Here is a 25,076-nt window from a genome sequence, read left to right as displayed (position 1 = left end):
AAACTGTGCGCCGACTGTCCCCTCCTGTCTAGAGTACAGGTTTGTCTTAACCCACAGGTCTCGGTCCCTTATGCCTGGTGTCTTGCAAGGCTGCAGCAGCAGAGCCTTGCTCCACCTTCCTGATGACTCCCAGTCCCCCGTCTTGCTTTGCCCTGTCTATTCCCTTTGGATGCATTCAGACCTGTGTCTCCAACCTCCTTTTCCTTTTGGTTGGTTCAAATCTCACACTCTCCTGCCAGCTTCTCTGCCCAGTTTGAACTCGTGAGCAGAGGTGGAGGCTGAAGCAAAGGGGTCACCAAGCAAACCTATCAAGGAGGAGGCTCAGAGCCGACAGAGCCCATCAGTGGCCAGGCTCACAGAAGAGCGAATGAGCGTTACCTCTGCTCATGCCAGGCTGGCAAATGAAAGGGCCTGGGATGGACCCCCAAATCCAGACAATCTCATCTGCAGCATCGTGTTAGGAGCGCAGGACACAGCAGGGGAAACAGAATCTCTAACGCTGCTGACAGCATTAACTGAGCTAAGGTTTGAACGAGTCCTGCCCCAACCCATCATTGCTGGTCAGGAGTCATGGGCCTGCTGCCCAAGTGACACTCATTGGCTGCTGTTCTAACTTAGTCTAGGATGACAGCAAGGTTCTAAAAAAATTGTTTTTCTAAATTTAAGTTGAAAGGGTTCAATGATCAGAGACATAAGAAACCAATGTGAAAATGTTTTAAAAAGGATCAAGCCGGAGGCAGGAGGATCTCTATGAGCTCGAGGTCTACAAAGCAGGTTCCAGGACAGCCAGGACTGTTACACAGAGAAACCCTGCCTTGAAAAAACAAACAAAAACCAAAACAACAACAAACCAAAAAAACAAAAAAAAAACCCAAAAAAGAAGATCCTATTTGTTTCTCATTAATGAATCCCATAAATTCAGATAATGCTTTTAGCTCCCAATACAAAGGTCTATATGTATATTTTATTGCTCCGTTCTCTTCAAAGCCCTCTGAAATGGATTCTCCTATCACCTACATTTGTGTGCGTGACCTAGGTGGGTGGGGTGCTTACCAAGATCACAAACTACTCTGTGGCAGAGTTGATATTTACACTCAGCCTAGAGGGGAGGCACAGAATGGTCGCGGCATTTCAACAACCCACACTCAGCTAGGAGGTGATTTCAAGGCCAGCCTGGGCTAAGTAAAATCTTGTCTCAAAAACAAAAACAAATACACAAATACATCCATAAGCACTGTGGCATACTCACATCTAGGGCCCCACGATGGCCCCGTATCTTCAAGATAAGGACCACTATCTAATACCAGCAGAGATGCTCGGAAACCCTACAATCATTTACCCTGCTTGGTCAGCCCACCTCCAGCTTTTCGTTATTTTGTGTACACGAACGCATTTAGTCAGCCATCGTGATTTTGTGTCTTTCTGCCACCGATTATCTCGACTTCCGAGAGAGGGACTTCACGTCTAGTGAGGGGATAGCGCAGCCATGCTAGACACTACGCCTTCGGATCGATTTTTATTAGCTCGGCTGGTGCAGAGGCTGAGAAAGTCCCACAGGAGGAGTTTCGATGTCTTTGTAAAGGCCGCCTCAAGAGGGCGCTCCGCACAAACCTTTAATCTACTCACTCAGTTCTCGCCAGGCCTGAATCTGGGTTTGGGAACAAAGCAGTATTTTCAGGAAAAAAGGTTTGCAGTCCTGGGTGAGCGCAGAGGAGGTCCGTGGAACAGCTGCGCTGAAACAAAATGAAAGGGCAGAAACCCGAGGGGTTTGTTTGTTTATCTCTGTTTTTAAGTTTTAGAATTTATTTAGTTAGTTAGTTTTTCTTTTTCTCTGTGTAGCCCTGGCTGTCCTGGAACTCGCTCTGTAGACCAGGCTGGCCTGGGACTCAGATTCACCTGCCTCTGCCTACCAAGCGCTGGGATTAAAGGCGTGTATCACCACCGCCCAGCAGAATTTTTTTTTTTTTTTTTTTTTAGTATGCAGCAGGGCTGGAGAGATGACTCCATGGTTAAGAAATGCCTGCTACTCTTCCAGAGAATCTGAGTTCTGTTTCCGATGTCAGGCAGCTCACAACTGCCTGTAATTCCAGCTCTAGGGGATCTGGCTTCCTCCACAAGCTCCTGTGCTCAAAGCCATATAGACAGACACCACAAGATGAGAGAGAGAGAGAGAGAGAGAGAGAGAGAGAGAGAGAGAGAGAGATATCTCGCTTTAGAGGGTATGACAGTAACAGAAGAGACCTACCCAGAGACCAAAGCTCCCAAGATGGAGGTGAAGAGGACTGGGGAATTTAGGATCACTACAAAGATTGCTTAGGCCAAGCCCCTCTGACCAGTTTTCTGTGTGGTGTCACAGCAGTGGGTCAGTGGAGACTGACCCAGAACTCCCTGTATAGCCCAGGTTGTCCTCAAACTTGTGAACCTCCTGCCTCTGCCTCCAAAGTGCTGGGATTAGAGGTTTGCACCACCGTGCCCACCCTATTCTTAAGGGCTGGAAAGGGAACATTCTCAGCTTTCCCTAGTAACTCATTCAAATAACCTCTAACCTCCACCCCTTACCTGTTCCGAGACACTCCATAGATGCCCGGCGTTATAGTTACACTAGGTTTTCCCCTAGTTATATCTGTGCCTATGGAAAGTTTAACTTAAGGGGAAGTAATATGAGATATTAACAAGTAATAGAGTAAAATATAATGATGGATCAGTTGAGTGCTTGTCCAGCAGCCCAAAGTTCCAACACCACGTAGAACAGATATGGGGCAGATGCCTGTCATTCAACATACAGTAGAGCCAGGAGGTGTTCAAGGTCATCCTCAGCTACACAGAGAGTTCAGGGCTATCCTGGGCTACATGACATTCTGTCTCACAAAAACAATAAATAAATATTGTAGATGTAACCAACCGTCTTATTAAATAAGAAACACAGAACCAATGCAAAGAAGAAAGCCAAGAGATCAGAGCTAAGAGCCTTACCCTGCAGCTAGCCTCTTAAGCCAAGAGACCTCTCCAAAAGAGACCTACTTCCTGTGTGTTTGTCTTTATATAGTCTTTCTGTTCTGCCTTCTCATTGGTTGTAAAACCAAACACATGACTGCCTCATCACTGCCTGTCTGTAGAGACTTCCAGGTCTTCTATGGTTGGGATTGAGATTAAAGGCATGTGTCTCCAATGCTGGCTGTATCCTTAAACACACAGAGATCTACCCTAGCTCTGTCTACCAAGTGTTGGGATTAAAGGCATGCGCCATCACCGCCACACTCTTGCTATGGCTCTAATAGCTCTGACCCCCGGGGAAATTTTATTTATTAACATACAATTAAAATCACATTTCAGTACAAATAAAATACCACCATAAAATATTATCTCAGGAATTGTCTCTGGGCATAGTGGCACTGGCCTATAACTAGCCTTTCAAAGGCAGATGTAGGAAGATCTCCCAGTTTGAGCTATACAGGAAGGCTGTGTCTCAAAACAAACAAAAATAATTACGATTTTGGTGGGATTTTTGTTTGTTTGTTTGTTTGCTATCTTGGGACTACTGTTGACCTGTGGTAACTCGTCTGTGGCTGTGTTAAAAAACACTCTGACCAAAAGTAACTTGGGGGAGGAAAGGGTTTATTTGGTTTATACTTCCAGGTCACAGTTTATCACTGAGGGAAATCAGGAAAGAAACTCAAACAAGACCTTGAAAGTAGGCCTACTTGCTCACACAACATTACCTATACCCTGAGAACTCACTCGTAGCTAAGGAGGAATGCTGCTTGGAACCTTACTCTCACGCCCATGCTTAACTAGATTTCTTATACATCCTGGGATCACCCAGTCAGCTGTATTAATTAATAATCCAGACAGTCCTGAGCCCCCAGAGACATGCCAATGGTCTAATTGGACCTAGGAAAGTCCTCAATTGAGTCTCCCTCCTCAGGTGACTCTAGGTTATGTCACAGGTAAAGCTAATTAGGACAGTAACTGACAAACAGGCAAAACTATGGCTCCGGGAGACTACTGCACATCATTTAATATGTTGAAACAGTGTCTCGAGGCACAGGGTGCAAGGTATTTGTTTTTGTTCTTTCAAGACTCATACTAGTTCTTGGGGGGAAATGCAGAGACATTTTTTTTTTTTAAATGTGTGTAGGAGGGAAATAAGTATGGAATTCTAAGTCATGTTTAATTCGTCTGAAGGAAGGAAGACAGGAGGAGCAGAGAGACTTTTAAAATGGATGGGATCAACAGAAAATGAATTAGGATGTCAGGCTTAAATACAAACACACTGATAATCAACAGTAAATATAAATGGGCGAAAACACCTCCGCTTAAAGGCTGGTTCTAGTTGGGGGAGGTGCAGCTAAATAATGACTTTAAATATAAATTCAAAAAGTAGGTAGATGGGGGAATGTACGTCATAGAAAACAGGGTGCTGGCCAGGCATGGTGGCTCATGCATGTCATCTCAGGACTTAGGAGGCTGAGGCAAGAGAACTGTGAACTCAGAACAAGCTGGCCTAAGTAGTGAGCTCTAGGCCAGCCTGGGCTACAGAGACTGATTAAGGGGGGAAAAAAAGCTAAGACAACCAAATATACAAACAAGAAAGTCTCAGTATGCTTTAGAGAGCTGGAGTGGCTATATAAACACATGATTAAGGAGACTTCAAGATGATCGAAGTTACCAGAAAGCAAAGTGGAGATTTCCCAAGAACATGGAACAGTAATAAACTGATACACCTCATCAGGAAGCTTAAATACATGAAGGAATAGGAACAGAATTTAAGGGGTCGCTAGTAAATCCACAATCACAGTTGGAAGTTTTAACATCCCTTCATCAGTAATTGGTGGAAATGCTAGACCAAAAAAGCATATTCACTCATGTAGATGGAGAGAAAGCCACAGGGGACCACGATGCCGCCAGCCAATGAGCACTCCGCACACAATAGGTTTTGATTTAATTTTGCTGGCTAATGAAGAGCAGTTGTCTCGACATCCTTTGTTCCTGGAAGGACATCTTGAGATTGATTATAATTGCTGTGAGAGGGAGCCTGGGGTCTTTGTCGGGGCAAGGGAGCAGCTGAAGAGTTCACTTAAACCCTTGAGGTCAACCTCATAGCCCAGCGAGCGGAGTAAATTGCTTCCACTTGGGGAAGGTGAGCCCCCTTAAGCTATCTCTAAGGAGCATCTTGCAAAGACGGCTCCCTGGCCCAGCAGGCTGTCAAGGGAGCAGGCTCCTAGGAGGGCCCTCATGCCCATTGTTTGACTATGCTTATGAGGCCTCGGGTCCCAAGATTACAGTTTCACCACCATGGGTAAGGGACACTTAACATCAAAGGCCTGCTATCTTCCTGCCACCCACTTCACCAGATTCTTCAAGGAGCCAGTTAATAGGATTATAGAAGGACAAAGGCCAACCTTGTCCTCTCCCTCCAAGGAGACCCCCTCCCTTCTGTGACATAGTTCTCAGTCTCCTGGGAAGGGAATTTTTCAATTTCCTGCACTGACAGTGTTTAACATTTTTCCACGCCTGAGACAATGACGAATTTAAATCTTGTGAGTTCCTACACCAGCAGCATAGAGGAATCCTTTGGGTTAGGGTAACTTTAGTTTCTCTATCAGTTAAGATTCATGTGGCTATGGAGACCTGACCCCTTGGACCTATCTGAAATGATCTCTCCTCCCCCCAACCCTGTGTCTATGTGTCTGTATTTGTGTACGTGTGTGTGTGTGTGTGTGTGTGTGTGTGTGTGTGTGTGTGTGTGTGTGTGTGTAGGCCAGTGATCAATGTTGGGTATCTTTCTCAATCACTCTCCACCTTATTTTTTTGAGACAGGGTCTCTCACTGAACCTGGAACTCATTGATTTGGCTAGACTGACTGGCTAACGAGCCCTGGGGATCCTCTTGCCTTGGCCTCACCAACATTGGGAGTACCACATCACCCAGTTTTTATGTGGGTGCTGGGTATCCAAACTCAGGTCCTTATGCTTGCATGGCGAGGACTTTACTGACTGAGTTATTGTCCCAGTCCTGGGGATCCTTCTAAGTTAATATCTTCAGACTAAACTGTACTCTGTCATAAACCTACTGCCATCCAACTCTTCTTAGATGAAACACAGGAAAGGAGGGAGGGAGAGAAAGAGTGTGGGGAGGCATTAAAAACTTAATTTAAGCCAAGAAACCAAATTTTAAAAGTTGCATATGTTCATTGACAAGGGAAAATATCCAAGATCAAAATGTTACATTTTATTAGTCAAGAGGCAGACATCCTAAGATGTTTTGAACAAATGGGGAGCTATTTGTTCCAATGGACTTTTATCTCTAGATAAGTAATAGACATTGGGAAAAAAAATCCCATGCTTAGCCTATGCAAGACTCTGGGTTGCTTAAAAAAAAATCTGTCTCAGCAAAGGAGAAAGATTGAAATAAAAGCAAAACATTTGCAGCTAACCCACAGGGAGAGGGTATGTGTGAGCACCCAGGCCCCTCTGTAGAGTTCTTCAGCACTCCTTGCCTGGAGATACTCAGGTTCCTAATCTCAGGTTCCTCATCTGTACAATACACTTCGCCGTGGTTTCTTCAGGTAAGTTACTGTCCCTGCCTGATGCCACACAGAGCGTCATGGGTCCCATCTGTCGTCTCTGGTCCTGTGGCAGGTCCCTCCCGTGGAAGGCAGTATTTTCTCAAGTTGTGCTCAGTGAAAGAATGACGTCATGAAAGAGCAGGGCCCCTCCCTCCCTCCCGCCGTTGGCTCCTAGTGTGTGAGAACGCTGAGATACCGGCTGAGAAGGTCGTCATGGTATCATCTCAGCAGCAATCTGATGAGAGGCCGCCAAGATGGCTCCTCTGGTAAAGGAGCTTGCCTTGGAAGCCTGATGATCCGAGTTTGCTCCCCAGGACCCATGTAAAGGTTGAAGGAGTGCACTGATTCCAGAAAACTCTCCTCTGACCTCTAAGCATGCTTGGTGGGAGGTGCTCCCTGACCTCCAATAATATTTTTTAAAAAAATTTAAAAGAATTTGATAAATATCTAAAAGAGTTATTTCTATTGTAATGTCATGATTCCACTTCCTAGCTTACGTGTGCAGATCAGCTATAGAGCATGTGTGTGATCCTGGGTTCGATCCCTAGAACCGACTAAATAAACAAATAAATAGATTCCATTTTCCAAACAGTAAAAACACATTGGGAGCCTGTCGGAGTGTTTGTCTCAGAGGTTTTTTGGCTCTTTTGTCTGTCTGCTTGAAATGGTCTTGAACTCACTACCAAGCTGACCTTAGATGCTTACTGTCCCTCAGCCTTCCAAAGTCTGTGCTCCCAGGCATGTGCCACCTCTTCTGCTGAGCCTTAACCTTCATATAACTGATGTACAAGAGAAAAATCAGGTGAAATACTTGCTGTCCATATTCTCTTCAGATGACTTATGGCATCAGAAATGGCAGCATGACAGAAAAGTGCTCAGAGTCGAGGGGGTCGCAGTGATGTCTGTGACATTGGCTGCCTGCCTGTCATCCAGACTCCGTGTCCCACTCTGTTAACTGGGGCCATCTTAAGTACTTTTCTATTGCCATGACAAAGACACCATGACCAAGGCCGCTTATAGAAGGAAGGGCTTATTCGGGTATATGGTTCCATACAGATAACCAACCATCACCGTCACCGTGGGGAAGTGTGGCGGCAGGCGGGCAGGCATGGCAGATGGAGCTGGAATCTGAATGCCGAGGGCTCACGTTTTGAATCACAACCAGGAAGTAGAGAGCACACCGGGAATGGTGGCAGGCCTTTGAAACCTCAAAAACATGCCCCTAGTGATGTACTTCCTCTAGCAAAGCCACACCTCCTAGACCTCCCAAACAGCACTACCAGCTGGGGAGGGAGGGACCAAGTATTCAAATGCCTGAGACTATGAGGGACATTTCACTCATACTGCGACTGGGGAGTTAGCGTTTTCCTGTTCCGATGGGAACACTGTGAAAAGATAGCTTTGGACAGGTGGTGGACTTTGAGGGTGACCGTGCAGGCACTGACAATCCTCATCTTTTTATTTATTTATGTATTTATTTATTATGTACACAGAGGTGGTGGGCTTTGAGGGTGACCGTGCAGGCACTGACAATCCTTATCTATCTATCTATCTATCTATCTATCTATCTATCTATTTATTTATTATGGACACAGAAGAGGGCACCAGATCTCATTACAGATGGTTGTGAGCCACCATGTGGGTGCTGGGAATTGAACTCAGGACCTCTGGAAGAGCAATCGGTGCTCTTAACCTCTGAGCCATCTCTCCAGCCCCTCAGCCTTATCTTCTATTCTAGTTACAGCCTGGACCACTTCTTCCCATGTTGTGCATAACCTCGGCTTGCCTTTGGTCCAGTTCGTTATTTCTACTGTAGCATCTTCCTTCATCCGTTTTTATTTTCAACTTACCCTTCTTCTTAACCCATGAGCTATCACAATTTTCCTAACTTACCACATGCCTCCAAAATTACTTCGATCGTTTTATGATACCTTCCCCGTGTGTGTGTGTGTGTGTGTGTGTGTGTGTGTGTGTGTGTACACGTGTGTGCTAAGGATTGAACCCAGAGAGCCTCCCACATACTAAGCAAACAGTCCTCTGTCATTGAGTGACACTCCAACCTTCCTCTTTTTAAGAGTATGTTCTCTAGTCTCACTTGGCAATTTTCTGGGATTTTTTTTTGTTTGTTGGTTGGTTGGTTTTAGACCATCTCATGTACCCCAGGCTGGTCTTAAACTTTCTATATAGCCGAAGATGAGCTTGAACTTCTAATTCTGTTGCCTAAACCTCCCAAGTGCTGAAATTCTAGATGTGTACCAGCACGCCTGGTTTATGCAGGGCTGGGATCCAACCCACAGCTGCAGGCATGCTAGACAGGCACCGTACCTGGTGAGCCACATCCACAGCCCAATGATTTGCTGATCCGAACCTTCCGTGGCTTGTCATTCAGAGCCCAATACTTGCATTCTCATTTGGGAACTCGCTCTTATTAGTGTCAGAAGGACAGTCCTCTCTGGCTGTCTCTCCTGGGGTAGTGGGGACCTAGGGGTTTCACTCCAGCCTCAGTTCATCTCAACAGGACACACCTCTAATAAGAAACTAGGCCTTTCTAGTTCCCAGGGTGCCTGTACGTTTTACTTCTTTGGCTCCGGATGAAAGTCCATTTAAGAAAGAATTTTAACAACTGATTTGTTGTCGGACGTGAAGCTTGAACGTCGAATTACCCATCACTGCTCTTACGCTCTTGTGTCTGGGGTTGGTGGCCTGATTTTTCTTTCTGAGGAGGCTCATTGATGTAATCCTTAAACAATTTAAACCCACAGATTGAGAACATATGTTTCTTCCCGTCACATGCTGTGAGAGATTTCAGCTAATTTCTGAAGTCTGTATTTAAGAATGCCTTTAAAGTGAAATTGTAACTATATAGCTAGCTATATTATCTATCTACAAATTGTATCATATATGGTCATTGTGGCCCAGAGAGTGTTAAGGGTCACCTCAGCCTCCTATTTATTATTATGATTATGACTATTATTATTTTGCCCTTAGGTGGTCTGTTCATTTTTCTTGTAGAAAAATGGTGGCCCCAGTGTGGGTGTGTAGGGGAGGGTGATAAGGTGGGGACTTGTTCTCCCTCCCTGTTATCAGTCTCAGAAGTCAGGAATGTACCTCAATATGGGTTTCGTCAGCGTGCCTTGAGCTCACGCCTTGAATCTGTTCATGTTTTATCTGCTCCCTCTTGGAACTCGAATTTCAGATCTTGTTATCTACAGTAGTACAGGACTTCCTCTTTTTGTCCTAAGATTACCTCCCTCCATCCCTGGAGTGCCTGTTGTCTGCCGTGTGTGGAAGCCATGACTGCATCTGCATCTTCTCCATCCCGAGTCCGCGTGACTGTGGAGGCTCCCACAGCACCGGCCTTTGTCAAGACTGAGAGGCCTAATTTGGGTTCAGAGGATGGAGACATTTTCAAAGGGGTCTTGCTCAAACAGGCAAATAGGTTTGATTGTGCATGTGTGTCTGTGTTTATCTGTGTGTCTGTGCTTGTTCCTGTGTGTGTACTAGTGTGCATGTTGTTCCTCGGGTGTTGTCCACCCTTTTTCTTTTGTTTTACGTGTGTGTGTGTGTGTGTGTGTGTGTGTGTGTGTGTGTGTGTGTGTGTTTTGCTTGTTTGTCTTGTTTTTGGCCAGGTCCCTCGCTGGCCTGCAGCTCACCAACCACATTAGGCTGGCTGGAGGCCAAGCCCCAGTCTAGGGATTGTAAGTGTCAACTTATACAATCCCTAGATTTTTTTTTTTTTAAAGATTTATTTATTATGTATACAGCATGTATGACTGCAGGCCAGAAGAGGGCGCCAGATCTCATTACAGATGGTTGTGAGCCACCATGTGGTTGCTGGGATTGAACTCAGGACCTTTGGAAGAACAGTCAGTGCTCTTAACCGCTGAGCCATCTCTCCAGCCCAGATTTTTTTTTTTAATGTGGGTTCTGGGGGTTCAATTCAAATCTTCATGCTTGCACGACAAACATTTTATTGCCTCACCCAATCTCCCCAGCCCCGCAAACATTTTAATTTTTAATTTTGTGTCTTTATATGTATATGCATGTTTTGCCCAGATCTATGTCTGTGCACCACATGTGTGCCTGGTGCCTTCAGAAGCCAGAAGAGGGTGCTGGATCTCTTGGAACTGAAGTTGCAGATGCCTGTGAGCTGCCATGAGGGTGCTGGGAATCAAACCCAGGTCCTTTGGAAAGGCAGCCAGGGCTCTTAACCACCGAGCCATCGATCCAGCTTAGTTTCTTGATGGTGTGCCGTGGTGTTCTTTGTTGATTGAAATAGAGGTCCACATCCTTGCGATTGTTGAAAAAGGGTTAAGTGTCACACACAGCTTTAGTGTACGTTAAAAAAATAAATAAATAAAAAAATAACCGATCCAAAGCATATAACCTACACTCCAAGTCAGAGCCGGCTCGCCCCTCTTTAATGGGACCATTGCGGCATGCCAAATGCTACAGCCTAGTCAATTGTATACATCTGGTAAAACTTTTCATACCAGCTAAGGTTTGCGGCCATGTGATTTTAATTACAGACAGCTTGGCTAGCTGGAAGAAAACACGGGAACTTTTTAAACGGAGGATGAAGCTAAACACAAGGCCTTTCATAAGCGGTCCTGCTTTGGTTAGGTTGGATTCGAGTGACTGCTGGGGACAGCAAGGGAGATGTGTGTTTTCGGGGAGCTCTGGGGGGGTGGGTGGTGACTCATCTTCAACCTGGGGGCTGGTTGTTGATGTGGAAGGGCGGTGATTAGCCGCCTTTTGAAGTTCACACGTGCTGATGCTTGTCTCGATACCCTGGTCCTTGAGAGCACAGGTGTCCCTGTCAGACAAAATGGCTGTGGGTCGGACCGCATTTGCTTTGAAGGCTCGTGGAAATGGATAGGCAGGGGTGTAGTTCTGGTAGCCTGGCCCCCTAAGCAGACTTTATTAGGCCGTGCTCTTGTTTCTCTGAAGTTCCTTCCACATAAAGATTTCAGAAGGGTTGCAGCTTCCTTTGAGCAAGCAAAGGCACAGGAAGCCAAGGCGTCAGGCTCTGAAATGCCCCTTTCCCTGCCTGGAGCACAGGGGGAGCCTTTCCTGTGTGCAGGGGGACTGGTCACTCTGGAATGCGTGTCCCCAGCAGAACAGCATGGCTGTAGTTTTTTTCAGAACTCCCTGGAAGGGTCCTTAACTGCCTTGTGGGTAAGCTGCAGTGAATTTCAACTTTCTCCGTGTGAAGTGAAGCTACAACCCTCCCCCCACTCCCTCTCCCCACCCTCCGCTTCACCTAAGGCTGGAGGAAGCTTGCCGTCTCCAAAACACAGAAGCTGACCCAAATGCTGGCTCTTCCCGCATAGTCTCCTGGAGGAGAAGGTGGATTTAGCTTACGAAGTATATGAGATGACATCTGCTTCTCCAGAAGACCCACCCTGCTACCACCTCAGACCCTTGCCAGGAGAGGGACAAGCATGTAGTATGTGGTTTTTCTGGAGAGGAGCCAATAGTGGGCTTCTGGGAGTGTCTGGGTTTCCTCTCCAGTGTTCCTGGAGCCCCCACCATCGCCTGGTGGATGAGCTAAGGATCCCACTTGCTGACCAAGAGACTTTTCTTACCTACCATAGTATTTGGCCAAGGACAACATAGGCAGTCCCCACCTGCCCTGTGACTCCTTGGCCTATCTAGATGGCTGCCACAGGGGTGTGATCAATGTCTTCTTCCAAATTCATCCACCTCTCTGGTGAGTGTCTATGTGTAGACCATAAACTTCAGGCATGGATGCTCTATGGCTTGTGATTTGGCTTCAGTCATTCATCTTGGAAAAGTCACTTTAGCCTACAGGGACTTACGGGCATTGTTCAATCAGACAATCATCAGTCAATTTCACTCCTTGTCTTGGTCAGGGTTACTGTTGCTGGGGTGAAACACTGTGACCAAAAAGCAAGTTGGGGAGGAAAGGGTTTATTTGGCTTACACTCCCACATCCCTGTTCTTCACTGAAAGAGGTCAGGGCAGGAACTCAAACAGGGCAGGAGCTGATGCAGAAGCTGGGGTGCTGCTTACTGGCTTGCTCCCCATGGCTTGCTCAGCCTGCTTTCTTATAGAACCCAGAACAGTCAGCCTAGGGTGGTAGCACCCACTATGGCTGGGCCCTCTCACATCAATCACCAATTGAGAAAATGCTCTCCAGGCTTGCCTGCAGCTCAGTCTTATTGGAGTCATTTTCTCCAGTGAGGTTTTTTTCCCCTCTCAGATGGCTCCAGCTTGTGTCAAGTTAACATAGAACTAGCCAACACAGTAACGTTGTAGCTATGGGTTGTAACGCCTTCCTTTGGGGGAATGTGGCAGAACTCTCGGTTAACTAAAATGTAGCCCCTGAAAACAAGTTTCTCGAGGGCAGCTTCCATATCTTAAGTGCTTCTCTAGTCTAGGCTAAATGAGGGAACTGACATGAACTTCACTTATTTGAAATGGATTTTTAAAAATATGCTGTTGAGTCATGTGCTCAGATATATAAAAACGATATCTCGGGGTTGGGGATTTAGCTCAGTGGTAGAGCGCTTGCCTAGCAAGCACAAGGTCCTGGGTTTGATCCTCAACTCCAGAAAATTAAAAAAAGAAAAAAATGGTATCTCCCAGTCATACAAACAACTTTCTTCCACTTTAAAAAGGTGAGAAGAACTAGAAGGAAGGAAGGGAAACTGTTAATTTTCAAGCCGAGAGCCTTGTCTTTTTCATGTGTTCTCCAGGAGCCTTACTTAGCACGCTGCTCCCAGGCTAAGTTAAGCCTGACTTCCACCCAACACAGTCTATAGAAACTGCCTCCTGCCACACTGGGGGAGGGGATAGGCTCACAGGGATGAAGTGGAGGCAGTACAGGGAGAATGACGGCTTTGGGTCGGTCTTATTTGGATGCCAGATCATGTGGCAGGAGCTGACGCCATGACTAATTAGAATACAGGGGCTGCCCTGATGCACTGGGAATTATGGGCATTTAAAGAGATCATTATGAGCTACCAATAGCATTGCTTTTGGTAGGAGTGCACTTCAAGAACTGTAGTGGCTCTGGAAAGGAATAAGAGGGTATACCTGGGAGAATCAGGGGCCATGTAGGGCAGAGTCAAATGATGAACAAATATTCTCTGGACAGTGATAGAGGGAAGGTCTCCTCAGCCTTGGAGATGAGGCAATGATCTATAAATATTAAAAATGGGGGTGGGGTGCTGGGAAACTAGAAGGTGGTTGAGAACACTTATTGCTCTTGCAGAAGACCTGAGTTTGGTTCCTAGAACCCACATGGCGGCTCACAGCCATCTGTAACTTCAGTTCCAAAGGACTCACCCTCTTCCAGCTTCTGTGGACACTTAGGCACACATGGGGTGCACATCCATACAAACAAAAACACTCATACACATAAAATAAAGCCAGATATTTTCCCAGAAAAATCTGGGACTGGAGAGATGGTTCAGTAGCTAAAATGCTTGTGGTACAACTTCAGATCCTGAGCACCTGTGGGAAAAAAAGAAAAGAAAAGGAAAGCCCAGAGTGGTGGCCAGTGCCTAGAATCCCAACACTGTGGAGGGAGGCTTGAGGCTCACAGGGTGTGCCCTGCACACCTCTAGGGGGCAGCACTAATCACAACACTAGGTCACCTCATAAAGCTGCTGAGGCTTTCTTGTTCCCTGTAACTCAACATATGGGCAGTTGCTTTTAGTAACAAACAAAGACATTGATGATGGAAATTTGACAGATTGGCAAGGATTTGTCATCTGGTGGGACTGTTCCGTGATTTAGGAGGGGCCGGTGGTGTCTTCTCATGCTGAAAATAACGGAAACTTTTTTCTTCCCCCTCCTTCCTTCCTTACGCTCTCATTCTCTTTCTTCTGTTTTAAGATTTATTTTTATATATTTTATATAAAATCAACTGTGTATAGGTGTATGTGTGTGTGTGTGTGCATGCAGGTACCCAAAGAGAAGGGAGGAGTTGGACCCCCTGGAGCTGGAGTTACAGGTGGTCATGAGCTGCCCACTGTAGGCTCTGGGAACTGAACAAGCATCCTCTGGATGAGCAGTACATGTTTTTAACTACTGAGCTATCTCTCCAGCCTTCCCTCCCTCTCCCCATCTCTTCCTGCTCTCTACATCTTATCTCTCCTTAGGAGATCTTGCTGTTTTGCCCAGGGTGCCTAGAACTCCTGGGTTCAAGTCATTCCCTCTGTTTCAGCCCTTCTACGTGCCTGGAATTGTAGGCATATCCCACTGCTACCAACTCCCTACTCCATCCCATGCCTACCTTTCGGAGAAGGGCTCCCACACTGTAGCTCAGGCTGGCCTTGCACTCACTTCCTGTCCCAGGTTGGCTTTGAACTGTCAGTGAATCCCCTGCCTCTTCCTCCTGAGTCTTGGGCTTACAGGCTTGGGCCATCATGACCAGCCTTGTTTTTCTCCTCGGAGGCACTTGAGGAATCGTGTTCTTATGTCATCTTCTGGCAGCAGTGGGAGTACAGGGGCTTTTGTCGGTGATACGTTCTAGGCTCCCTAGCGTGCAGCTTGGCCCATGCCATGTTCACAGTGAGCAATGCAGAAAGACACATGGACCCTGCTGTTAGAATGGATGGATCTGTGGAAGCAGCTGGAGAAACCAGGATCCTTTCTTCACAACCATCACACGTTGCTTTAAAGACATGTGGGTTTTGCTCACATCATTCAGGGGGAGACATCTCCAAAATGTGGTGGCCCAGAATTTAGGTTTGGCTTGCTCTCTGTTGCAGCCTGCCGTGGCTGAGGTTCCTAAACCAGCCTGGTATTTCTTGGCGAGCCAAAGACGGAGCTTGGAGAGGATGCAGGAGGCCCTAGAGAGTATGTCAGAGCCCAGTGTCACACTGCCAAGGGCTAACGACAGGGAAGGAGTCCTTGTTGATTTCAGGGGCAGCAACTTTGCCTTTGCCTTGTGGACAAGCTCCAGACCCTGTATCCCCCGGGAGGGAGTTGCCAAACTTTGGGCTGGAATGGGTCCTGGCACTGGCAGCCCGTACACAAAGCGCCGCTTGTCTCCACCCTCTTCATCCAGTGGAAACATGTCAGGGCTGCCTCCCCAAATGCTCTGCATTTATTTGAAAGAATGTTAGAGAGGAAATCTATCGCTCACCATCTTCCTCCCTCTTTGGGAGTGTTTATTGTGATTGGAGATCCTTTCGGTCCGCATGGCGGTGGCTTTCCCACTCATTCTTTGTGCTCTTGGTTAAACAGCTCTGGGAGAAAATAAACAGAAAAGGGCCGGTTTTCGCTCAGTGATGGAGGAAGGAGAGAAGTTGGACTCTGGAGAACCGGAGTTGCATATCCAGGCTCTGCCTTGGCCGTGTGCTGGCTTTTCTCACCCTGGAGTCTGGCCAGGAGGTACTGGGAGGCCTTGGCCGGTGGGGGTTGGGCAGGCGCCATGTCCTGCAAGCAGTGTGAGCTGGAAGAATTTACCTGGGGTCTGTCTCCAGCCGTTCCTGCTGATCGGAGGAATTCTGAACTGCTCCGCACTGGAGCAGAACCTAAAAACAGGGCCGGGGAGAGGGCTGAGCGAGTAAATGCTTGCTGCACAAGCGTGAGGATGTGAGTTTGGATCCCCAGTACCCACATAACAGGCTAGGGCACCCCACAATGTGCCCTGTAACCCCAGCACTGGGGAGGCAGAGGCTGGCTGGCCAGAAAGCCCAGTCAAATCGGTGAGCTCTCAGATCTTTTTTTTTTTTTTTTTCGAGACAGGGTTTCTCTGTGTAGCTTTGCGCCTCTCCTGGAACTCACTTGGTAGCCCAGGCTGGCCTCGAACTCACAGAGATCCGCCTGGCTCTGCCTCCTGAGTGCTGTGATTAAAGGCGTGCGCCATCACCGCCCGGCGAGCTCTCAGATCTTTGAGAGACCCGGTCTCAAAAATAAAAGGTGAAAGGGATGGAGGAAGACATCTCAGTATCTACATTTGAGCCAATGCACGGTATACATACATTTACCCCTCCCCTCCCACACGTACACATGTGCCACACACACATGTGCACACACATGTATGCACATACACACACACACACACACACACACACATACACACAAGCACACAAATGCAGAAGCACACACAAGAAAGAAAACTAAAAGCATTTAGACACCAGACTTTAAGTTAGTCCCCAAGCTATAGGACCGCTGTCTCTTGGAACAGTGTATTACACACACCTGCTTTCTAGGCCTTGCAAACACCTGCTTTAAGAGGAGGAGCCGCTCCTGCTAGGGTGACAGCTCACAGACAGTGACCACACCCCTCACCACACAGCCTCTCTCTTGCCAAATGAAGAAAAAGAGCTAACTTAATTTTGCTTGTCTTACCAGGCCTGGAAATACCAAGCAATCCATCCCCATATTGTTGGTTCCTTGTTTCATTCAAGCCAAGATTTCTTCCTGCAAATCCCTTTAGTTTGAGAGGAAAGCCCACAAATACAGAAAGCCACAGCAAGTGTATAGTGTAATGCATTATTATAGGCAAACCCACTCAAGCCAACCAGGAGACAGTGCACTCTACTGTCCCAGAAGCCTGGTTCCTGCACCCGCCCCCGGCACCTCCCCTCTGTGCTTCAGAGCTCCAGTCTCTCTCTTCCCACCCCACCGTGCATCGCCACCTTCAAAAGCTTGATCTTTCCCATCACAAAATATCTACTGGGCTGAGGGGATAGCTAAGCTGTCCAGTACACATTCAGCATGCGTGAGAGCCTAGATCCAGTCCTCAGCACCAAAATAAAGAACTAAAGACACACAGTCCATCTTTTCATTCCATTTTATTACTGCAAACGTCTTCTTACACACTGTCAGTTGAACAACCTTTAGGTAAAACTCAGAAGTATTTAAGCTAAATCCTACCAACCAATAGACTCACTTTTTAAATTTAACTTAATTTAATTATTTTTTTAGTTACTACGTCACATGTGCTACATACAATTTTGAGATTCTCAAACAAGATTTACTTATTTATATCTTATATGTATGGATGTTTTGCCTGTGTGTATGTCTATGTACCATGAGCATACAGTGCCTGTGGAGGCTAGATGAGCAAGTCAGCTCTTGGGGGACCGGAGTTATGGACGATTTTTAATTGCCATGTAGGTGCTGGGAGCTGAGCCAGGTTCTCTACAAGAACAGCGAGTGCTCTCAACTGCTGAGCCATCTCTCCAGCCCCAGTTTTGAGACTTAAAAACAAACAAACAGTTTATCACCTAAACATACTTTAAACTGTAAAGGAACAGATGAATTCCTTTTGAGTCTAGACATGGTGAAGGGTGATAACTGGTGATGTTTGGTGACATTTAGAAAAGGCTTCCCATCCCATGAGACCTTTGACTTTGTGACATGCCTGGTTATAATAAACACTGGCATCACCTTCTGTGTTAATTCTCTTCTTATAAAGAACATAAAACAGTCTGTAGCTCTAGAAGAAACAGCAGAAATATCAACCACATCCATGAACTCATGAGCAAGTTTAGGCTTTGGAGTCACTGGTACCTGTTCTGAGATCTGGGCAGATCATTAGCCCCCCTTCTCATGTTTCTTGTCCATTGAGATGAAGATGATTGGATTGATCTGTTAACCCAAGTCTACATGCACTTGGGCTATGGAGAACAATTGTGTGTGTAACTCTCTGCTGTATTGCCCAGAATCCTCAGTCTAAAAATAATAATAGTGTGGTCCAGATGTGGTGGGGCCACACCTGTAATCCCAGCACTTTGGCGGTTAAGTCAGGGGGCTTGCAAGGTTGAGGCTAGTCTGTGCAATATCATGAGAGTCTATAAATTCATAGGCAAATGAATGAATAAAGACTAAAGACATGGAAGTTACACTCTCAAAACACATCAAATGCAGTTTCATCTTTCATGGGAACCAATGCTTTCAAAATTTCACATAATTTATTAGTATAGATAATAATAGATAGTAATCCTTAAAAGGGTGATTATTTATAGACTTACTCTTTTTGGTTCATGAAAATCCTTTTAGACAAAGTAACCATTTCTTATTTTTTTTTTTTACTAAATTGACTTTTCTTTTAATAGTTCTTTTTATTTTTAATTATGTGTATGTGTGTGTGTTTGTGGGTATGTGCACCTGCATGCAGGTGACAGTGGAGACCAGAGGTATCAGATCCCGCTGGAGTTGAAGGTATAGGGCAGTTATTAGCTGCATGATGTGGGTGCTGGGAATTGAACTTAGGTCCCCTGGGAGAGCAGTACATGTTCTTAACCACTGAGTCATCTCTCCTGCCCAGATTTTTTTTTGAAAAGTATATATATGTGTGTGTGTGTGTGTGTGTGTGTGTGTGTGTGTGTGTGTGTGTGTGTACACTTAAGTGCAGTGCCCACACAGGCCAGAAGAGGGCGTCGGATCCCTTAGAGCTAGAGTGTCAGGAGCTAGAATGTGAGCTGCCTGATAGGACTGCCGGGAATGGAACCCGGGTCCTGTTGAGCCATCTGCCCAGCTCCTCAACGTGCTGCTTAATAGAACTAAAACAAAAATCGTGTCTTATTTCTTTTGCTCTGGGTATTGGCTAGCATCCCCTTGTTAGCCATGACCTAGAGAGAGGGGGACTTGCCTACAACCCTGTGATAGATATATATTTGTATCATGAGTGCTGGGTAAAGCGTGAGCACCGAGTCATGGTCTTTTCTTGTCTCTGGAACTACTTATTTTGTATGGTGTTCGGTTCTTGTCATGATTGCCGCACATCAGCCGAGTAAAATGTACATTCGGTAGTGGATAAGGTAATACATTTCGGCCTCACCTCATGTCATTAGCTTAACAGGTAAACATGCGATTATTAAGTCACCAAAGTAGCACAAGGAGTTGACTGTCCCTTGCCTTGTCATGGCACACCCTTCACCACAGGGAAGCACAGTGTAGTGGCACAAGGCCATTCTCTAAGTGGACCTTGTCTCTCTAGCCGTGAGTTGCACTCAGAACCTGAGTGGGTTGCCACAAAACCCTGGCTTGTAAACACGGTAGCCGAAACATATCGGAAGGAAGTTTTATAAAAAGAACAGAATATTTAGTACCTGTTTGTTCTGAAAAAGGCTATCACATAACACAGTGCCATCCTGAAGGATGCTGCACTTCTGAATTAAGGTCACCTGAGGGCTGAGCTGGAGTCGGGCTCACTGCGTCCTGGCTTCCTGCTCTCCATGCGTTCCTACCCTTGAGTGATAGTGAGGTGGGAAGATCCATTCCTGACCCAGCCAGAGCTTTGTCCATCTTCTGGCAGCATCTGCAGTTCCAACAATTAGGGATAGGCACAGCGTTCTGCCATAAGTACAGAGCTGGTGTCATGGAGCTTCCCTGTGGTTTCATAGGTAGGTGCCCATCCCTTAGTCTCAGGCTGAGGGAAAAGGGGAACCCCAACTCCTGTTTTCCTGTCTGTCTTAGGGCTCCTATTGCTGTGATGAAACACCGTGACCAAAAGCAAATTTAGCAAGGGAAAAACAAAATAAAACAACAAAACAAAACAAACAAAAAACTACTACAACACTGTTCATCATCAAAGGAAGTCAGGATAGGAACTCACACAGGGCAGGAACCTGGAGACAGGAGCTGATGCAGAGGCCATGGAGGGATACTGCTTACTGACTTGCCCCTCATGGCTTGCCCAGCCTGCTTTCTTATAGAATCCAGGGTCATCAACCCACAGTGGTACCACCCACAATGGGCTAGGTCCTCCCTCATTAATCACTAATCAAGAAAAGGCTTTTAATACAGCCTGGTTAATTATAGAGACATTTTCTCATTTGAGGATCCCTCCTCTCTGATGACCATAGCTTGTGTCAAGTTGACATAGAACTAGCCAGAACACTGTCCTACCCCTGAAATTTGTTAAGAGTGCTTCCCAAATGTTTCTCAGCCCCAAGCATCTCATCCTTGGTGAGGAGCAAACTGGAGCCAGCTTTATTCTGGATCTCCATGCTGGTTCATCCCCAGACAGACTCTGGCTGCTCTGCACTCACCATTTTCTATGAATCGCTAAGAAAACAGTGGTCACTTTGTTCTAAACTCAGCAGCCTTCACATCTTTTCACCATGACCTATGAATGCAAATATATTTTATTCTGCAAAGCACACAGGCTGATGAATGGCAGAGAAATGCACATCCATGTGGACTTCCCTACTGTCAATTCATTCATGCTGTTTTCTAGTTGATCCTATTTTGTTTTTACTCTATTTATTTACACACACACACACACACACACACACACACACACACACACACACACACACACACATTCTCCAGCAAGCGTCTTGCTGTTGTGTCTGGAACGTGGGATCCTCCTGTCTTAGCCTCTGAAGTACTGAGCTAACAGTATTCATCTGATTCTGGTGGAGAGGGTCTAAATCTCAGCTGAGGCAGGAGGATTTCAAGTTCAAGGCCTGCCTTGGGCTATAGAGTTTGTTCAAGGCCTCCCTGGGCAGTTTAGTGAGACCCTGTCTCAAAATGAAAAGTAAAAATACGGCTGAGGCCATAGTTCAGAGGTAGAATACTTGCCTTACATGCACAGAGCTCCAGGTTCAGTCTGCATCACTGAGAGGAAGCGAAGAAAGGAAAAAAAACCATTTAAAAATGTACCGTGTCCTTCTAATATGTCAGACACTGGAGTTTGAGCAGTAGAGTTCTATTTAAGGTACCTACTTCCCCTCCCCACCCACACTATATTGTGAGCTCACGGCAGTTAGAAAACGTGCCAGTCACCCCTTTGTGTACATAGCACCTACTTGGTCCCTCCCTGCCTGGTAACACATGCTCAGATAGAAGAGCTGAGCTGGTCCTTTGTGATCTTATTTGTAAAATGGAGACCTGCTGTGACTTCTTCACCGGGGACTGAGAGCTGCATGTGAGGTGACATGATTGAAGCAGAGAGCCTGGAGCCTGGAGCCTGGCACCCGCAGATGCATTTCATCTGGTTTGCTCCAGCCAGGTCTCTAATCGACTGGCTCCATCCACAGTGCAGGGCCTCGAAGTGTGAGGAGAGGTTTGGACTCCATTAGTCCACGGTCCCAACCAGTTCAAGCGCTAAGATTTTCTGAGGTGGCAGGAAGCAAATTGCTCTTTGGGGACAAGTCAACCTCTGTCTGAAAATATGGGACTGTCCTAGGGGACCTTTTTATTAAACTCCGAAGGGCTCATTTTTCTATGAAATACAGAGACTTGGGCTTATTATTAGGAAATCACTTCCATATTTAGAGAGATTATAAAATGAGGTTTTTTTTTTTTTTTTGGTTTTTCGAGACAGGGTTTCTCTGTGTAGCTTTGCGCCTTTCCTGGAACTCACTTGGTAGCCCAGGCTGGCCTCGAACTCACAGAGATCCGCCTGGCTCTGCCTCCCGAGTGCTGGGATTAAAGGCGTGCGCCACCACCGCCCGGCCAATAAAATGAGTTTTAAATCAACATGAAACTCAGGAGTTTTCTAGATCAAAAGCCTTTATAAAGCTACAGTTTCAGGCTAGGTTAAGTATCGTTTCACAGGAAGGACACCGGTTACTGAACTTCTGACTTGACCGGAAACTGGCTGCTGGGCTGTAGGTGACAGACTGCATCTTGTCCCTTCTCCTATACAAAGGAGGGTCCTGCACAAAATTCTGAACTTCCAAGTATGGACTTGGGATGTCCTTCATTTTACACTCACCTGAACACAACCAACAAGGGAAAACCATCCCAACAAACGTTTTCCTCAGCTGCAGAGTGGCAACCAACTTCCCATCGTCAACCTTGGATTTCTGTAACCATTTCTCACTACCCCCGCCTGGGAAGGACACGTCATGATTTCATTGACCATGTCGCCAGGGAGGAAGAGGGCTGACTGTTGCCAGAATAAGGGACTCCCCAAACAGCGAACTTTTGCACCTGTCATCACAGATCTTCATTCTGAATTGCCCATGAAATGGGAGCTGTGCATTTATTTAATGCTGTGTGAATGGAGATAGTTCACTGCTAGTAATTTAATGAGCCTGTTTGTCGTTTTCTTTCAGGACAGATGATCCAGAAGATTGCAGAGCATCTCAGCTTGTAGGAGGATGTGAAGTTGCTCCTCGTCAGTAGCCTGGCTACAGCTGGAGGTCAGTAGTGGCTTCCATTGACCTCTGTCTTCAGGAGTTCTTCGTGAGCGGGCTGGCCTGAGGGGAGGGGAAGAGCCACGCCTGCATCAGGCTCGCTGTGTGATTCTTTTTCTCACCCCTGTGATCAAATGTCTCACATAAGAACCTAAAGGAAGACAGGTGGGCTTGGGCTTATGGTTTGAAGGGATAGTCCAAAGTGGTGGGGGAGGCATGGCAGCAGAGGGTTCCGTGGATGTGCTAGCGTCCTGCAGGGTTTCTCACCCCACCCCCTTGTCAGAACAGGAAGCAGAAGCAGGTAGACCCTACACAAGGCCAGTTATTACCCTAAAAATGGACCCCTAGCGATTTACTTCCTTCAGCTAGATCCCACCTCCCCAAACAGTACCACCAGCTGGGGACCAAGCATTCAAATACGTGAGCCTGTGGGGCACATTTTATATATAAAGCATAAAATCTACTGTTTGGGTTTCTACTGCTGTGAAGAGACTCCATGACCACCGCAACTCTTAAAAAGGAAAGCATTTAACAGGGTGGCTTTTACAGTTTCAGAGGTTTAGTCCATTATCATCATGGCGGGACATGGTGTCATGCAGGCAGACATGGTACTGGAGAAGGAGCTGAGAGTGGAGAAGGAGCTACGTCTTGACCCCACAGGCAACAGGAAGTGGTCTGAGGCACTGGGTGTGGCTTGAGCATCTATGAGACCTCAAAACCTGCCCCCGCAGTGACACGCTTCCTTCAACAAGGCCACACCTGCTAATAGTGCCACTCCCTATGAGCTTATGGGGGCCAATGACATTCAAACGACCACACCTACTAACCCCCTCCAGCTTTGAGTCAACATGGAAGAGGAAAACACTCAGGGTGGCAAGGCCGCCCCTGTAGTTTGTGGCCACCAGACCCACAGCCTGGAGGATCTCAGTATAGGGCCGCAAGATTCTGCTGGAAAATTAAACTAGGTGGCAAAAAGATCCCTCTTGAAGGGCCCAACTCTGTGAGAATGTTTCTGAAAGGACTCCCATCCCACCTTCTACTTCCAGGGGCTGGGGGTGTAGCTCAGTTGGTATCGAGCTTTCCTAGCATACATGAAGCCCTGGGTTCAGTCCCCAGTACTGCATAAAAGGAGGCATGTTGATTCATGCCTGTAATCTCAGCACTGGGGAGGTGAAGGCAGAAGTTCAAGGTTATCCTCTCTTACACAGGGAGTTCAAAGCCAGCCTGCACTGTTTGAGACCTTGTCTATAAAATAAAACAAAAAGACCAAACTTCTGTACAGTGAAAGAGTCATCACACCCACTCCAGAGAGGAAAAGAAGCTAGCTGATGCTACTATCTCTTGGCTGTTTTTCTGTGGTTTGTCAGTCCATCAAATTACCCTTCTAAAGGACCCTCACCACCTTCCACCTAAAACAAATGCATGCACAATCATGCCACATCCCCAGTGTATCCTAAAGGGCCCTCAGATCCACCTGGATAAAAGCCAGTGCCCTAGCTTTCAGGGTCCCTGTAGCCTCATCACATGCCACCCCTTCCTTCCCTTGAACCTGTCATCTGGCCTTGCCCTTGCTATTTTTTCTGTCTAGGACAGCCACCTCCCTCCTTCACCAGGCTCAGCACTCATGCCAGCCTTCCTGAGCTACACTCACGGCTGTCGCTGCCTGTGGTTCAGGGGCCTGGCACTCGCCACAGTGTACTCGTGGTTTTGCCTTCTCCCCAAGTGCTGCATCAGGCTCCCTGCTCAGCATTTCCTCTTCCCCCCCTCCCCCGCCGCCCCCCTGAAATGCTGGGGATCGAGCCTAGGGCCTCACATTGCCAAGCAAGAGCTCTAGCCCAGCCTTCTTTCTGGTTTTGTTTGTTTTTCCCCCTGAGACAGGGTTTCTCTGTGTAGCCTTGGCTGTCCTAGAACTCACTTTGTAGACCAGGCGGGCCTTGAACTCACTGAGATTCACTTGTTTCTGCTTCTCAAGTGCTGGGATTAAAGGCATGCACCACCACTGTCCAGCTTCCTTTCTCCTCCTTTTTTTTGTTTGGTTTTTTTGAGACAGGGTTTTTCTGTGTAGTTTTGGTACCTGTCCTGGATCTTGCTCTATAGACCAAGCTAGCCTCAAACTCAAAGAGATCTGCCTGCCTCTGCATCCCAAGTGCTGGGATTAAAGGCATGCACCACCACTGCCCGGCTTCCGTTCTACTTCTTTGTATTGAGATAGGGTCCCACTAAATTGCTCAGACTGCTGCTGAACTTGCAGTCTTTCTGCTTTTAGCCCAAGTGGCTGGGATTAAAGGTCTGTGTCGCCGGGTCTGGATCCCTCCTTGTTTCTAAGATGTGACAGTGTAGTGACAAAGGTACAGACCTCAGGGCTTCACTTTATAGATTCAAATCCCGATTGTGGTCTTGGGCATCATCTCTTCCTGGGCTACTGTCCT

General features: G+C 46.7%; 1 protein-coding gene across 1 annotated transcript in view; it reads left to right on the top strand.

The window, feature by feature from the left end:
• Window positions 1-25,076, top strand: part of Scaf8 (SR-related CTD associated factor 8) — a 201,323-nt gene that overhangs the window by 155,907 nt on the left and 20,340 nt on the right. Inside the window, exon 22 of the transcript XR_008221172.1 lies at window positions 22,567-22,653. The gene's annotated coding sequence lies outside the window, so the exon portion shown is untranslated. The remainder of the gene's footprint in view (window positions 1-22,566; window positions 22,654-25,076) is intronic.

This window comes from Peromyscus californicus, unplaced genomic scaffold (genome assembly GCF_007827085.1).
Source record: "Peromyscus californicus insignis strain IS unplaced genomic scaffold, ASM782708v3 Scaffold_22__1_contigs__length_63687245, whole genome shotgun sequence".
In the NCBI taxonomy this organism is placed as follows: domain Eukaryota; kingdom Metazoa; phylum Chordata; class Mammalia; order Rodentia; family Cricetidae; genus Peromyscus; species Peromyscus californicus.
Note: the sequence above shows the minus strand (reverse complement) of the source record. Positions and strands in the feature narration are given on the sequence as shown.